The sequence below is a fragment of the Strix uralensis genome, chromosome 1, assembly GCF_047716275.1.
Source record: "Strix uralensis isolate ZFMK-TIS-50842 chromosome 1, bStrUra1, whole genome shotgun sequence".
Lineage (NCBI taxonomy): Eukaryota > Metazoa > Chordata > Aves > Strigiformes > Strigidae > Strix > Strix uralensis.
Window position 1 is genome coordinate 73,242,848 of NC_133972.1, and position 16,207 is coordinate 73,259,054.

Here is a 16,207-nt window from a genome sequence, read left to right on the forward strand (position 1 = left end):
AAAAAAGTGAGTTAAGACTATCCCTCCCCATTAAACTTGATATAACAGGTTAAAGGATGACCAGTCAATTTTTAAATAACCCAGGACAGAAAGACCTATTACTAAAGTTTCTAACACCAAAGCCCATTCTGGATGGCAGAATATTTATGCCTATGGTTAAAGCGAACATTACAAAGGAAAGACCAGTGCAGAAACCACTGAACATAAAATCAACATGGTAAAATTAGTTCCATGATCCTATTAGAAATCCACCCTAAATATCCTACAGTTGACAAAAGAATCAACACCTAGTTGTAACCTTGCAAAAATATACCCATTCAAGTGTAGAGTTTAGGCAGATTGGGTCAAAAGTCTCAAAACAACAAATTTCTGGATACTCCAATAACTGAGTCTTCATTTAAATAGCTCTGATAGAAATAGATGCTTATTTTTCAAAAATTTGACATTTAAAAATTTAACTGAAAGTATAAGCCCAAAGACAGCATGGAAGAGAACAAACCTGAACCAGTAGCTTCAATGACAGGCTGAAATGACAAGGAAAGCATCACAGAAACAGAAGCTTGCCATTTTCAAGGAAGTTTCAATTACTTCATTTCACCTAAAACTTCTTGCACATTGACTGTCATGTTCCCACAACATTTGCAATGGTACTCACTACCTGCTGCCAATACCAAAGCATGCATTGCTCTGTAGTTTCTGAATCTGAAGTTTACTTTACCTGTTTCAAGCAATTCCATTTTAGTAGTTTGCCATGTATCAAGAGGCCTGAAAATTCAGAACCCATGGTTTTCCCTGGAAAACAAGCCCCAACATTTTTCATTGACAGATGCCCTTGACATGGTTATGAAGTTTGTGACTCACTCAGGGACATGTCAGAAGGATGCCACACAGTAAGATTCCTGTCAGGACAACAGCAAGTTGGACCGAAATCTGGTGGCTGATTTAAAGAAAACAGTCTCTCCTGTTCTGAAGACATAAACTGGCAACATATAACAATTTTCTTTAAAGTTCTGGTATTAGATTCTGCTTTTCATGGCAGATCAATGCAGCTTTAAGATAGTTGTTTCACTCTGTGGTGCAGCAGATACGTTCTGATTAATTTTTAGAAGTGAAAGTGGTTGTTATGGGAATTCTGTACTTATTGACCAAATCTTAAATCCCAAGATACTTAAATCTGAAGAAAACCATATATATAGTACTATTTGTCAACAAGAAGTATTCTCCAACAACAGGAAAAGTTTGGCTTATGCCACAGGCACCTTACTTTTACCCAGCAGCTGGCAGTTGTACTGAAGCAGTGTCTGAATAGCACTCAGGAGCTCCTGCAAGGGACGATCTTGCAGGCGACCAAATTAAGTTTATGACAGGCAATGAAGACAGTTTCTACAGTCCTCTACAAGATCAGAGAGTTGTGATGTTACAAAGGAGGTTCAGAGTTAGGGAATTCACTTAAAATATATATTAAAGGGCAAGAGAGGACAATGGCAACCTCTGCCAGATCTGCTGGCAGTTCTGTTGTCACCCTCTGTCTGCTGCTGCCCTGTAGCTTTCAGAGTCAGACACTTTGTCACTGGGAAGACCCATCCATTTAACAATAGAAACAAAGATGATTCACGAATGGACATGAATTGATATTTTCCCTGGAACAGAAGAGACCAAGAGAAACCAATTCTAAAAATGAAAAGTTTCTTATAATGTTTTACAGAAACACTCACACTGATTGTCCTTGGCAAAAAAACACAGTCTTTAAGGCAGAGCATGCCTGTGTACAAGCCAACAGGCAAGCACATGACTTTCTTGAAAAACATGAGTCAAGAAGTAAAACCCCACAATTTGCTGTTTAGCAACATCACCATCACCACCAGTAGTCTTTCCTTAAGTTAACAGACATAACAGCACTAATTTAGAGGAAAGCACTTGACAATTTGTTTCTACCCTTTCCATCCTAGGTATAAATCCCATCCCCTTAGACAACTGGGTTCTGGTTTAAACTACTGTAGCCCACAGCTTGAATAGAGCTGATCAAAAAGTTTATTTAAAATCTGTGTTTTGTTTAACAGTTTTCTTGGGAGAAGAGTTTCTGAAAACTTCCAATATTTTCAACCTGAACTGTGGGACAGGAGGAGTGCCCCAGAGGGCTCTGCTTTCACGTCCCCACACAGCACTTGCCAGCTGTGCTGCTCTGTTCCTGAATTACGACCCTGTCTTGCCAGGATCAGGGCAAACAGTTGAAAAACAGCTCTTTCACCAAGGACTGCTTCATCCAGCTGATCACTGATCAGGCCAAAATAAATGCATGTGATAATTATGAAGAAGTGCAATGCATGTGCATGATGGAAAGAAAATTAAAATTTAAGACCTAAATTTGATAGCCCTCTGTATGCCCCCTCACAGATTCTGGTAAGATTCAAGAAGCATTTCTGATGGTTTTCACTACCATTTCTCTAACAGCTGCACCACTTGAGCTATTCAGTCTCAGAGTTTTAAACTAATAACTGAAGTGTATTTTTCTACTATTTTCTTCTCATTATAAAGGAAATGCCCAATCCATATTCACTTAATACCACAGAGAAAAGAGGAACAAAGAAGAAAAGGGAAGAAAGGTCACTGTCAGGCCAAGATCAAGTCTGGAAAATTTCAACTTGAGACATGAGCATTTCAGGAAGTTATAAGCAACTGTAATAATAATGGAATTATAATTGAAACACTGCAAGAATTTTAACTATAGCTCGTTATGCTAACCAAGTATTATTTAATGTATTTCAACAGCATTCAGAAACTCCTCTTGGCTGAGATACAAATGGTCTGTGCTTTCAAGATCACTCCCACCCCCTCCTTGAAAAGGCAGAAGAAAGGGATAGGTGGTGTTGGTCACAACTGCAACTGATGGAGATCAGCACAGCTCCTTTGCTTTCAGTGGCATCAGTGAGTCACAGGAAAAGCAACAAAAGGGAGCAAAACCAAAATCCCCCAACTTGAAACAGCTCATCTAGTTTACTTCTGTATTGCTTCCTCCCCATCACAGAAGTGCCATGTTGGCCAGCCTCTCACCAGGTCAGCTAATTGAAACATGGCCTGTTCTGATACCTCCCGCAAGGGTATACAGAAGCAAAGAGAAATATTTCTCCAATTTTAGAGAATTTAGTGTTCAAATCACAAGCTCAACATTTTTGTTCTCATCTCCTCCTAGCACATTCCCCTCAACTCCTTGCCCTGCTCCTCACAGGAGGACCACGAGTCAAATGAAGCCTAATCAAAGTTCTCTCTGCCCCTCTCCTGAACAGACTTACAATTGTGAACAGACTAAATGCACTTTTTTCCTCCCTTCACTGCTCTAAAGGAACACAGGATCTAGAAAGGCATCTTGTAATTGCTGAATTCCTGTTGAAATAATCCTAGAACAACTATTCTTCCAAACAGTGCTCTGTTAAAAAAATTCAGACATCCTATGAAAATTCTGCATGCCAACCCAGACATTTAAATGTCTATGTCTCCTGCAAAACCCCCCAATGTTTCAAGTTCACTCCACTTGACTCCACTTAGCAAGTATTTGCAGAGTGTAGGAATGCCTAAATACACCGAGTTTCTAATGCAATGCTCTAGAGGCACTGCCACCAGCGTCTTCTTTAAGTTCTTTCCACACACTGTGATACTGTGTTTCAGTCAGAAACTAGGTCATAAACTTCTCTATTGGAAAGCGTTTATAGCTGTTTGGACTGGATTATTCTGTTCAAGAGGTTATAATAATAAAGGAAGCTTGGAAGTGTACTTTTTCCAAACTCTTGGTATGTTGTTGCCAGTTTGAGAAATTGGCTCGTTACTTATCCTTGACTGGCTCCTCCATTCTCAATTTCTGGTTCACTTTGACCTCTTTCTGGACAAATACAAAACTTACTGTTTCACTTAATTAACATGAGGGAGAATATAGAAAACTCTCATTTATTTCAGTTCCAGAATCAGTTTTACAAAAACATTGTCAGAGTTTCAAGAAGCATTCAGATGTTAAGAGTCCTGCCAGAGTTTACAATCTAGTTATATCCTGCTACAGAAAAAAACAACAGCTCTGTTTTTTCAATTTTATACAAGTCTCTGGCAAGAAACAATCCACCTCCATATATTCACATGCATCCAGATGATCTGTGGATAAACCTTATTCTCTTTAGTCTAATCAAATTGGCCAACTCACTTTCTCCCCTTCCAAACACTCGCATTTTTCTCAGCCACTCCTTCCTGCACAGGCAAGCAAAGCAGCAGATTTGTTCCTCTCCCAACCACCACTCCTTTTTGAAGGCTTAAAACAGTGAGCAACAGTTCAACTACAACTCTAGTATTGCAAAGTTTTTTCATTTGAGGTTCCTCCTCTCTTTTCTCCATTATATAGCTGGTCATTTTGTACCACAGGCAAGTTCATTGTCCATCAGCCTCCCACAAGGGATTCAGGGGAAAACCTTTACCCATTTTCTGAGGACTTGAGGAACAAGGCACCTGACAGTTTCCTTTAAGTGAGAAAGCTGGTTTGGCAGTCTTTTACTTGTTTCTCCACGAGCCATCAGAACAAACACAGTAGAGTCATCTCCAACTGAAAAAGCCTTAAATGATATGCTACGTCCAACTTAACTTGTATCTCAAGGATTCAGCTGAAGGCCTTGCACATCAAGGCAATCCTTTGTAAGAGCTGCTTTATCACTTTCTGCCCTCAATATAGGTGCAGAAGGGAAAATGAGGGCAGATGGGATGGAAATAAGTGTACAACATTAAATTGGTTCTGTAATCAGGAACAGATATTAAGTCCAAAACACAGTGAAGATCTTGAAGAAAAACAAAAAAAGAGCAAAATTAAACCCAACTTCTACCCAGCTGCATAAATTGTCTCCCAAATATTCTCTGCCAACAAGGAGAATCAGTATAATTAAATTATTCTCCTTCAACTGGCTCTAAAATTTTAGCTAAGAGCTCGTTTTAGTTCTGCTTGTTTTTACAGTATTTTAAAAGCCTTTACTCTTAAAAGTGTAGTTCTCTGTATTCTGTACTTAGCACATCCACGGTGTCAAGTTTACCCTTTTCCAAGAGGCTCACCTTCAGCAAAGCCATAGCCTTTTCCAGTCCAGCAATCCTACCACAATGGTTATCATCACATACATTGCATAGTGCATTTCTGTAACTCCATCTAAATCAGGTAGATTTATGCAATATTTACATTTCCTTCCATAGCATTGACACATTAGCCGGAATATGTGCAGTCAGATCCTCAGTGCAACGATTTTGCTGCAAAGGTATTGGGTAATTCCTTTTTGCTTTTTAATGCATCTAAAAATTCTGTGAACCCAAAAGCAATGTTTTAAATGTACAAAAGAAAAAAATATAGTTCAATTCTAATTAATGGTCCTATATTTTAATGTGTCGCTGGTAGGCTCAACCCACTGAATGTGTCCCCCCAGGATATTTTAAGCTTATGATGGATTCTTCCACACGATCTTGAATTGTCAGGAAAAAAAATGGCCAGGACAACTGCCTCACAGCTCAGGAGACATAGTATCTTCTCTGTTGCTTTCTGGAACTCAAGGAGGTACAGAACATAAAGGCCACACAAATTCCAAATTATTGTGAAAAAATGAGAAATGAGCTCAAAGAGAAAGGCAAGACACGTCTGAGCAACTGCCTCAAACCTACACATTAGGAAGGCACCAGCAGTGGGAGAGCCACAGAAGCCCTGCAGTTTCATTTCACTTCAGGGAGATTTTAGTCTAGCTACTTAAATGGTGCCTCTTTTAGAGCTTAGCACCCATCACTCTTTCCCACCACCCCACTGGAGCAGAAAGAGCACAGTTCAACTCCTGACTCTCCTGGCATGTCATCCTAGTGCCCAGGTTAAATGAAGTTAGCAAGTAGGAGGTTCAAAACTAACTTCAGGGAGTGCTCCCTCCCTCCTGCCAGCATTCAGCTGGGGAAATCTGAACAGTGTGAAGCTGTAGAGCCTAAAAATTCACCTGGGTTCAAAACATCACTGGACAAATTCACAGAAGGGGAGAGTATACCCAAGACTACTCAACACAGAAGCCACCATTGACTCAGAGGTCCTTCATCTGCAGATCTGGGAAGCAACCACATGCTGGGCTTGCTCCACTTGCCTCTCTTGACATCAGCTTCCAGTCACTCCCTAGGACAGAAGACTACTATGACTTCCTTAAATGTCTAGGCTTAACCTGGTCCCTTGATCTGACAGATATTGACATTTTGATGCCTTTGCTGTGTTTATGCTCTTACAGCCTGCAAGTTGCAGAATAAAGTAAACTTCAGGGTCATCCATTTGTATATTTTGTGCCCTTGCCTTAAGACACCCCTTTAACAGTGCATCTGTATTAGATACACAGCTGGCTCCCACCTGAACACAATGCAGTCTTCACCATATTTATCTTCACAGTACTCTTAGAAAGGAAGACAAGAGGGCGACTGGAAGCCGAGAGATACTAAAAGCCCATGCATGTACCAAGACACCATCTACATGTAAGACCAAGTCATTTAATCTTGCTGAAATGTACATTTGGCAGTGAGCACCTTCACTTCTGAGCACTGGCTGCCTAGCAGCTCTATATTACCAACAAGAGGTGATCCTCATGCACAGAAAGCTCGATATAGCCCTGGGCATATCAGAGTTGTGCAAAAAAAGTACTCTGGACACACTATCTCCTCTACCAGAAATGCAAGCACGTAGGTATGTAAGCACTTACCTCCCACTGATACGGGGACTAAAGAATTTGTCCACGGTTTCCCAGGAAGCTTGTGACAGAGCAAGAATTGAATCAAGACCAACTTTTGCTTGCCTTTGTGTAGGCTTTAAAGGCTTGGGTTAACTTCCAAGGGCATCAACAACTTGACAACTATATCCTGAATTGGCACAGCCTCAAAGAACAAGTTACTTAAACCACTCAAGAAATGCCAAATTTGTCCTTATATTCAGGCCTACAGTTGTAACTGCTAATGTGAAATAAATTTCAAAAGTTAAGGAAATGCTTTTATACAGTGGCAAGGGTAAAGACTATAATAGCAGCAGCTTGTTTGTTCCCACCATTCTAATCAATTACATAGGATAATTATGTATTACTAATAATCTTACAGTTCATCAACATCAGCTAACTCTTGTACAAGATGACTGAGGAAGAAAGTTCACTGCTTTGTGCAAAGAAACATGCATGCGCTGGCACACATTCTCTTTTTATTTTACTTCCATCACAATCATATCTTTGATAGAAGTGGATTTATTGAGAAAAATTAATCTCACAAAGTCTCTATTTAACAGAGACACACGGAGTCACAGCAGAAACCTGCATCAGACTAGTCACAACCACTACAGATCTAAATGCAAAATTTGAGTGAATGAAATTGGATCACAGGAGCAGAAGAACAGAACTCACTGGAGAGCCAGCATCTCCCCCATGGGATATGGCTGGGATTCACTACAAATACACAAAAAAGTGTTTTGTTTTCCTCTTCATGGTAGATATTGTTACCAAAGTATTAGCAGACTAACTGGTAAAAAGTTTACTACAGGGCAAGCTTCAAAAATTTTTTAGCAGGCCAAGTGTGGTTTAGAGAAGTAAAGCCTTCTGGACTAGATCCTCCAATCTGGTATAACTTGAAGTAGAGGGAACCAATTCCTGCAGGAGCAGGTGGGTTGATGGAAGAATTAGAAAAGACAGACCGTATTTTGTAATAATCTTTTGATCATTAAAACCCAGTTTAACATGCAACGTCATCTGTTGTCAGAGTTACCAAATCTAGGAGAAAAACCAAAAACCTGCTCACAATGATTTACAGACATATGTAGACATTCACGCAGAGATTTATACTTTATATTCAGTGAATTTTGATGCTGTAATGTAAGACTGCTACTATTGAAGCTTAACTGAAACAATGTGAGGAAAGTTAATGAACAACCATACCAAATGGCATACATCTGATTTCTTACCTGAAGTGTGTTCATCAATCATTGCTGTTGTCCCAGGATAATGCTTCAGCATCCACATAACAAAAAGATCTGATGAACTCCTAAATGTTTAAAGAGAAATATAAGCATGTTACACAATACAAAAGTCACCAAATCCACAGCAAGTACAAAAATAATACTCCAGAGTTCAGTCTTATGCCGCACTTGCAAGGAATTCTTTGTTCAGATGATTCTTTTCTTAATTTTTTTTTTTTATTTATTTAACTTGTTCTCCATTCATTCAAAATGAAGTTGTGGTACATTCATCTGAGGCAGAACTAGAACCACAAGAAACAAAATTACTAACAAGACTAATTATAGATGGAAAAATCAACACGATATGTAAAAGTATCAAAAGAGAAGCAGTCATCCCTAGTTGGTTTAGTGTTTTGGCAAGTATGCTGTATCCACATATTCACTTGTTGATATTAATTCACACTGTATACAGAGAAGTTTTTCAGTTCTCACAGGAAAAGAAACAGCATTTCCAAATTATGGCTATAATTTGCAAAAAGGAAGACTTATGCTAAATGTGAAACATGTCTCGCCTTAACGTTTTTTCCTTTATTTTCAATTTCAGTTGGAAAGCTCTACATTTCTTAAGTGTCCAGGTATAAAGAATGCTTTAAAATTCTGGACACAGCATTCTTCAGAGCTGCATTTTGAGTTTACAGCTACAACACAAGTACATTAAAAGGCTCTGCAACTTACATTAGTTATACTGTATCTCTGCAAAGCCTTCTCTTTCTAATCAAATACCTCATTGGAAAAAACATGCACTGTTAATGTTGCATGCATCTGCTTGATTAACAGAGAGTAACTATGCAGTAAACTAGCTAGCAAATTAACCTTTCAGATTTCGTGTACTGCAATTAACTCCCATGTCTGCAAGCATATCACCATAAACTCCATGGGCAAAACATGCTTTCTAGGACCCGAGAAAAGTACTTCTTTATAGCAGTATGCCAACAGGTCTGCTTTTATGAAGGACCCACATTTTATTGTGAATTACACCTATACCACGTTTTCTCCCTTATACACATTATAAAATTATCTTAATCAAATCTAAAGTACAAGATGCAATCCCTCAGTAGGTTCCACACAATTTCTAATAATCCTTAACACATGGAAGAACACTGCAGTTTCTGCTGCTTCAATACAGCTACTTTTCATGGCCAGCTCAGCTGCCTACTACAGTAAGGACTGCAAAGCATCACTAATGGCTACAATTATGTTTCACTATACTTATTATGAGACTAAGCTTACAAAAGCCACATGCAATACCCATCTACAGAATTTAAAATGGCTTACCTAATACTAGTATATGCACATAAATGCTTTCATAAAAGTTAGAAGTTAACTTATGCAAGGAAAAAGATATTTGCAATCATTTTTCTAATTTGCATCCTTTCACATCACCAGTTTCACGTAACTCTTAAAAGTCTATGGAACCTCGCCACCTACTACACAGTAGAAGCTTCAGTGCAGCTCTATGTTAAGAAATAAGTTGAAAAATGGCATGATCAGGTGATATTGTTTCATTACTGACTCTTCTCATATTTATTTAATTTGTAAGCAGAGCAAATAAGAAAATCAATTCATTAGCTCACAGATCAAACTAGCCTTTAAAAAAAAAAAAGTTGTGCTCCCTCTGCTATCACTTTATAGTAGCAACAACAACCCATCTTGGCTATTATACCTTCCTTTACATCCACACAACCTGCTCAGCCTTCAGTGACACAGCCCAGACATAATGGAGGAAGGTTTCAGGGCAATGAGTTGTTACCAAGGCATAGCTTAGAGTACACAACATGGTTGAGTACAATCTCTGGATGAGATGTGAAGAAGAAAGAACCCAAATCGCCTTTCCAAGTGGAGAGTAACTTAGCAGCATTTTTCAGCTACAGAATACAGAACATTTGAATTGTTAATGTAAATTAGCTTTATCCAGAATGAATCTTACAAACTTGGTGTGCATTCAAGCTATTAAGTAGATTTTCCAAGGGTGGGGGGAATCCTAAATTGCAGTTCCCTGACCATGTTTAAATCCTGTTAGTGTAAACTTTCAATTAACATACACCAATAGAGAAGACTGGACGGTTATACCATTTCCTGCAGTGGCTTTGGTCTAATGTTTTCACCTTACAACACTGTCTGGAAATCCAGGCCACTCAGGAATACCACACTGCTTCCACAAAACGTACTTTTAAAACTCAAGTCTCTTCCAACAGTCTCTGCAATTTCTGCAAAGTGACCTCTTTCACGAAGTCATCAAAGAACATAGGAAAAACAGAGAACACCTCTAAAGCACAGGCTGCTTACCTGAACATACAGCCACAAAATTCAAACCAACCAGTGATAAAATGAAGTTGGTAAAAGAGCATGACTGATTTATCTGACTGCAATTAGTTCCTACCTTTAGAAGACACTTGACACTTGTGCCTAATTAAAGCCAAATTGAGTATTAAACAAGAGACCATCAGAAACATTTGGTTCAGAGTGCTGGAGCAAGGGTACGATGAAGAACAAAAGTTTCATGTGGAATTCTATGCAGACTGCGGCTCCTCAGTCATCTTTATGGACTGCTGGTGGTCCCTACAGTTTCAGAAGGTGGTCCACGAAATAATCGTGACAAGGAAAAATTGAAACCACATTCCTGAGCATGCCAGCAAGAAAACAACAGGAGAGAAATAAAAAGAGTGGGTCAACATTCAAAGTTTAGTGTGATTCTCATCTGGTCACAAATGAAAACCATTGTTGAAATGCAGCACAGTGCTGTCCATAGATTTTTCTTTCTCTGAAAAAAACTATTAGGTGGTCTTTTGATGAAACAAAGATTGAGGAATACTTTCACAAGTTATATTTCTTTGCAAATATATACGAGATACATAAACACGTCTCAAAGGGGCAAAGTCTTTGAAGTAAAAATAAGGAACAGAAAAGCATATGACAGAACCCAAAATGCTTCCCAGCTCTTGGTGCTAAGTATATGCTCAAGCAGAACGTCGGACCATTATCGGGGAGCGCTGTTCATGCACCAGACTTCGTGCCTTGACTTCAACACCAGCAGCTCCTGGCAGTCAACCCAGATGGGCACTATGACATTTTCTAGCCAGAGGTTCAAGAAGGTCACCAACCTACCAACCAGGACCCACTGACCACCTCCAAAGCCCAAATGAAGCAAAAGACAAAGCTAATATTGATCTTTAACCTTTAAAATTAGATGACTCTTGTCTGTTTGATTTCTTACACCAAGCAGCACCAGTTGCATTTGTCAATTTTAATTACTTGGATCCATTTCCTTGGGAAGGAAAAGAAGTATTTGACTACTCAGATAATAGTGCTGCCTGAGGCTGGCAATCCTAAAATGCTGGGGAAAGAATCAAGATTGCTATGATCAAACTCCTTCCATTCTCCCCTCACATCTCCATTGGAAACAGGAGAGCGCTCAAGGATCAGACTATCGCCCTGAGTAGTGGCTGGGCCCTTCACACCGCTTGTTCAAGTGGAAAGGGACCATACACCAGCCATCAACAGCCAACAGAGATACCAGTGAGTGAAGAAGCCCCCTGACAGCAGCCCCCTCTGCCCTCCCTCGCTCCTGGGTAGAGGTGCGGCTTGGAGATGAGACAATGAGCTCTACACAGGCAGCTGAAGAGAGTCACCCTGGAAATCATCCCTTGCTGCCAGGAATCATTATAATCAGTTTGTGTTAGCCGTGTAAAATGTACATGCTCTTCTCGAACAATAAGATGCATCGCCTGGGCATTGCTGGCTGTCAGGCTCAGTCCCAGCATAACTATCTACACAATGCCCCTTCTTCCTTTGCACCAAGGAAAGTTTTAGGGCAGAAGACTGCGTGAAATGCATCAGAAAACATTGTTTCCTTCAAAAATACCATCATTGCCTCCTAAAAGAACTAGACTAGGAATTATTTTTCAAGAAAAAGATCATTTGTAGGCCAGAGACTAAAGTACTACCATGAACTAGGTCAATCCCATCCTTTGTTACTGTTCCAAAAGTACAATAACAGCAGGAAGGGGGGTCAGGGTGGAATAATCATTTGTTAACAATTTTCATAGTAAAGCTTTATTGGTTTTCCCTATGGATTCTCATAGTCATTATGGTGAAATTAAGCGTTTTTCCTCCAAGTGAACTCTTGTTAATCCTTTTATTTAGGTTCAGAGTTACAGTACATGACCCTGCAAGAACATTCATCTACAGTCACAGCTGGAGCTGCAGACTCTCTGGCTTGAAGGAATTAATTTCTTTGCAAGGCAGAAGCAACTGAAAGGCCAAAGGCTTATCTACAAGAAAATCTGAATTTCACCAACTCATACAAGGAACAGGACAAAACCAAAACATATAATCAGACACCTCATCAAAAAGCAGATGTGAAAAAAAACCAACTCTGGCACATTAGAGAAATACAGTTTAGGGGAGAAAAAAAAATTCTAAAGTTCTGTCATACTACAATACAAGCTTTTGTTCTTAAAAAAAAAAATCTGACTTTTAAAACCAGATTAAATTCAACTCCAATGAACTGCCATAAAGAGAGCAAACTTAACAGTGCCCAACCCCAACTACCCAGCCTTTCTATTATCTCATACCTTTGACAGTCACTTACTTGCAAAATTTATCTAAAGCCAGTTATAACAGTACTAAGTGAAAAGCCTGTTCTTACTTCAGCTTGGTGGTCAACTTCTCAGTCCCTTTTCTTCCATGTAAGTAAATGACAAAAATGTGAAGAATGCTGCAAAGTGAGATTGTCTGGGCATAATGGAAAAGTTTGCCACAAACAAAAATAAAAAATACAAAGCAGAACTGTGGCAATCAGGTCAACAAGTGCAGAAGGATATTGAAACAACTCACAAGCAGGCAGAACTTAAAACATGAGTGACAACCAGCACTTGGAAGCTAAAATCTGGATCTTCCACTTTCGATGGTTTTCAAGAAAATACTTCAAAAGCCATTTTTAATAGTTTAATAGTTTCATTTTATCAGTATTAAAAAAGAAAATTCCTAAGGCAGTGTTCATATTCAACACTTCTTAGAACAAGCCTTAGATAAGTACTCACTAGATGCATCACACTGCTGTTTTACACAGAATGCATTTAGAGACTTATATTAACTTGATCATGCGTACGCAAATTCATCGCCTTTTAAATGGTATGAAAGTTTGACCCATTAATCTGATCAGAAATATTTGTATATCCACAAACATTCACAGTAATTTATTTTGAGCATATTGCACTGAAATGTTTCCTTATGTTTTCTAAAAGCTGAGCTTCCCTGACACTTTGGAGACCTCAATATCTTGAATTTTTCAAATCATTGCCTTCCTAATCAAGGAATAAAGGGACATAAAAGCTTCATTTAATGAAAATAACTCAGAAGCAGATTTTTTTGCAAGGACAGTCTAAGCACAGAAAAGTCAGTGTACTTTTAAATCTTGCCCCCATTTTAATTTAAGTATGCAACTTGCTTACATTTTCAAAAGAGATGTGCAGCACATTCTATATGAGAAAATATTGCAGCCACACTGGAACTCTTACAAACCTTTATCTGATACAGCACAAGCAGCTCTCTACTAGAATTGTTAGTAAGTAGCAACTGTCAAAAAAAAATATTTTCAATTCATCTCATTTAGATCTAGGATTTTTACCCATCTGAAGTGAAAATACATTTAATTAAATCACGCCAACGATGAAGCATTCTCCCTTTGCCATTTCACTATCCATTTATTCTATCCTACTAGTCCATTTAGCACAGTTGCCCTTAACACTGTGTTCCCAAAGAGACTCATCGTAGAAGAAGATTCAGGTCAGACTTCACTGATTAAAATTATTCTATCTCACTGGCATAGGGCATCCACTAAGGAATCCATATGCAGGAAAGAGCAAGAGCTGTTCAGCCTTTGGAGGTTTCCCTGCTGCTATTCTCTTGGGTGAGGAGGTCAAGATTTCAGTAGGAAAGGCCAAAGAGAGGAGCACAGAGCCCTTCCACAGTAGTGCTGGAGAGGGGGCTGGAGATGCCAGAGCTACACAGATCCTTCCTCCCACTATACAGTTAGGTTACTTTTAAGTACCACTTGCTAAACAGCTTTTTTCTTAAAAGATATCAATATAAATTCACATTAAACTAACGTTGTCATGCATATTGCGATCATCACCTGATAAAGAATGATGCAATGATGGTATGCTGATGTTTTTCCTTATCTAGTTTTTCTTAATAGTGCTAATTCCCCAAAAGGAACAAATTCCATGAGCAGGACCTACCAGGTTACACAGATTAGAGTGGTCTTTGAAGATGAGCTATGCCAACAGCACTCACAAGGTAGTAAGTACGTGAGCAATGAAACCAGAACTTCACACAGAAATATTAAGGATCCCCAGCAGTAACCTGGCTGACCTAGTTGCGTCACATTGCCAAACAAAGCGAGAACATTCATTCTATGTTTCTTTCCAAAGTACCAAAATAACAAAGTCTTGTTATTTAAAAGCTGACTTAATCCACTTACAAAAGTCACCAGGAGCTATAATGGCACCACCTCCTCCTCCTTTTTAATTTTGTTCTTTTCATTATCATTATCCCAGGTGGCTTTCAGGAAGTCCCTGCAAACTAGTCACTATTATGAAGATGGCCTATTTTAATCACAGTCCCTTGACAAGAATAGCTAATTATCTAACTTTTCTGTCTGAACTACCAGATGGCTTTAGTTCTATACTTAACTTGCTTTTAGTTTTTAGTAAGTAGTGACATTTGCATATTAGAAAATGTCTGGGATGACACAGACCAGAAATAATATGAGTACCAACACCAGTACCTCAGATTCAGGCAGAATGGAAACACATGCATCTACTGCATTCTTCCACTAAAATAATAAAGTCAGTTAAGATGGTAGGCATCTTTCAGATTTTCTTTTGTGATTGGACTCCCCAAAGGCATGCCAGCTTTCCCTTTTGCTGACAGGCCAGTGCCTTCTCCTCTGAAGCTGCAGACCTCCCAGTGCTGGGAGGCAGAGCTGAAACCTGCGGGGGGGGGGGGGGGCAGGGGGTGGGGAGGTGGCCATGCAGGGTTTTGTTGTTATTTTTTCTTTAAACACTAACATCCATTTCAAGGAAAGCAAGAGGGAGTTCCCCTGTTTTGTTCTAACCAACCCCTTTCAGGCTTTCACAAGCCTTCTCCTCCTGAGACCCCAGTTTTGGGTGCATCTACCCACCCGAGACAGCGGGCAGCATGGCCACGCGCTGTGCACACACCTCAGTGCTGAGCGCTCGGAAAGCACTGAAGCACGGTGTCTCACGGGACTACACAAACACTCGAGCTCAGGGGGACAGTACTGCAAGACTGTCATCACTGACAGCGCAGCTGGCAAGTACAGCTTGTGTGTGCTTGCCGGGACATGTACTAAAGCAGTCAGGTTTTGGCTAGTTCCAGAACCGTGAGTTTAGATGGGGTTTGAGAGTACACGTTGCCACATGGCGTGGTGCACTGCAGACACAAAGCAGTGAGGGAACGTGGCCTGACTGCACTGAGGCAGCATTTACCCCTGGTATACACTATACACAGCTGCCTCTGACTGAAGACAGTGAAGATCAACCAAAAACAAGTCAAGGCCAAAGGTCAGCCAAGTGAAATGAAAGAGTTTTGTGAACAGACATAGGACATTGTATTTCAGGCAGACAAAAAGCACTGCATATTAACCACAGCAAACATACCCTGTACGAGTCACACTCATAAAAAATGCAGGCATTTTCCTCTTATATCCTTCTCACTATACTTAAAATTCCAGAGTTTATTACGCATATATGTTCTATACTGCCAAATATCTTTTTTCCAAAAAATAGCAGCAGTGCAAACATTGACTTATTTTTCCTATGCATTACTATTCCTGTGAATAACTGTAATCATTCAATGCTGTTGCAACATCCACTACAAAATAATTGAAGAACCCAGACTTGAGAAAATTCCCATGTCAACACAGAAGGAGTTATAATCTCATTTCTACTTTTTTTTTTTAAAGTGGCATCTATTGCCTCAATACACAAACAAATGGAAAAGCACACAACAAATAGGGAATATTATATTCAAGTTCCTAAAAGGGTACCACAACAAATGTCAAATAAGATGCCAAACAGTAATTTTTATGGGTTTTTGTCTGTGTATCTTTAGACAGTCACTCACTTTTAGCCACCTTTTCTAAAAGGTTTAGGCTGTTTT

General features: G+C 39.4%; 1 long non-coding RNA gene across 1 annotated transcript in view; it reads right to left on the minus strand.

The window, feature by feature from the left end:
- The window catches only part of LOC141944337 (uncharacterized), a 261,208-nt gene that overhangs the window by 172,917 nt on the left and 72,084 nt on the right, over positions 1-16,207 (minus strand). The window contains exon 3 of the long non-coding RNA XR_012629233.1: positions 7,967-8,046. This is a non-coding gene — a long non-coding RNA (uncharacterized LOC141944337). The remainder of the gene's footprint in view (positions 1-7,966; positions 8,047-16,207) is intronic.